The sequence below is a fragment of the Candoia aspera genome, chromosome 1, assembly GCF_035149785.1.
Source record: "Candoia aspera isolate rCanAsp1 chromosome 1, rCanAsp1.hap2, whole genome shotgun sequence".
NCBI classification, from domain to species: domain Eukaryota; kingdom Metazoa; phylum Chordata; class Lepidosauria; order Squamata; family Boidae; genus Candoia; species Candoia aspera.
In genome coordinates, this window is record NC_086153.1 from 48,367,213 (window position 1) to 48,368,793 (window position 1,581).

Below are 1,581 nucleotides of genomic sequence, written 5' to 3' on the forward strand. Positions count from 1 at the left end.
AATGAATTTGTAAGTTTGTTTAAGTCCACATTGGATACAACGGGAGAAGCCTATTTACAATAGCATGTATAACAAAAGGGAGTCATTTATGTCTGATCCCAACTTTCTGGGACATGCATTTCATTTTTACAAGCTGTGAGGTCTCACATATTACAGTAAATTGTGGTTTGCTGCTATGTGTGACTGCACAAAGGAGCTTGAAGAAAGCCAATGGCTAACATACTCCATTTTACCAAAACATTCAGTTTCATTTTGCTCAATTCCTAGCTTGTATTTATTTATGTGCAAATCGTGAATGGTAACCTTCATTCATGAAAGGAACCTCATTTGCTGAAAAAATTGCTAATGTATACATACAGTTCAGAGAACTGTAGATATTAGACAATCCAGAAATAAAGGAATAAGCTACAAATCATAAACTGTAATTTAGCACAAATTACAGTGCCATTGTTCTGTAACCTTTTCAGAGTTAAAGACCCTTCCTGGAAAAGTAAAGCCAAAAATATACTGTGCCTTGGTTCCAAGCACTCTTTAAACAAAAATTTGTAGCCACCACTCAAATCAATTAGTCCCTTCCTTGGGTCTTTATTTGAGCATTTTGAAAAAGAAGGAAAAGGCAAGCACCAAGATAATTGTTAAGTGCAGCATATCTGGACTGACATTGTTTCAAGATAAATTTTCATATTGGAACGCTTTAAGGGAGGGCATGCATGTTTTCGTCAAGATTATAAATGTAAACTGCGACCCTCAGTCTTTGAATTGGCTCTAAATCAATGGAAAGGAAAAATTGGGAAGTGCAATGTGGTTATGATAATGGGCTTGAAACTGGGAGAGTCTGAATTCTAGTCTTCCCTTAGGCATGAAAACTGGCTAGGTGACTCTCTTTCAGGCAATCTACCTCACAGGGTTGTTGTGGGAAAAACAGAAGGCAGAAGCATTATGTCACCTCGTGTTGACCAAAAATAAAAGGTGGGATAAAAATCTAATGATCAAACTTGTTTAAAAACTTAGTGGTTTTAACTTGTAACTCATATTCTTGTACTATAGAAAAATATGTAAGTTCCTTATTACTGTAGTTTTTCTTTTATTCTGTTTATTTTAGCTCTTTTTTTGCATTGTTTTAATATATAGTTTAGTTCAATTTATTTGAATGGTATTTACAAGATTTGCTTTTCTGTTTTTTTTTTTTTTCTTCAAGGAAATAAAAGTGTTAACAACAGAAGGTTATAAATAACAAGGGGATGAGATAAGAGAAGCTTCAGGGAACAAAAATAGCTTATTGCTTATAGAGTCCTAGTAAATCCCACCCCCATATTCCCTACCAGGCAAACAATTTTTAAAACCAAGCAGTTCCTATCCCCCAAGCCTATGCAATGAATAATTTTTGAAATAGTTTATGTTTCCTTTTATTATAATACCACCTAAAGTGGACCTGTCTGAAGGACCAACTGGAAAACAGATCACCCTAGAGAAATCTATGTGGTGGTAAAAGTCAACACCAGTATGATGGCACATCATCACCATCAATCAAAGTACTGTAGTTCTTGGATGTAGGCATTTAAGAAAAATAAACACAAACCC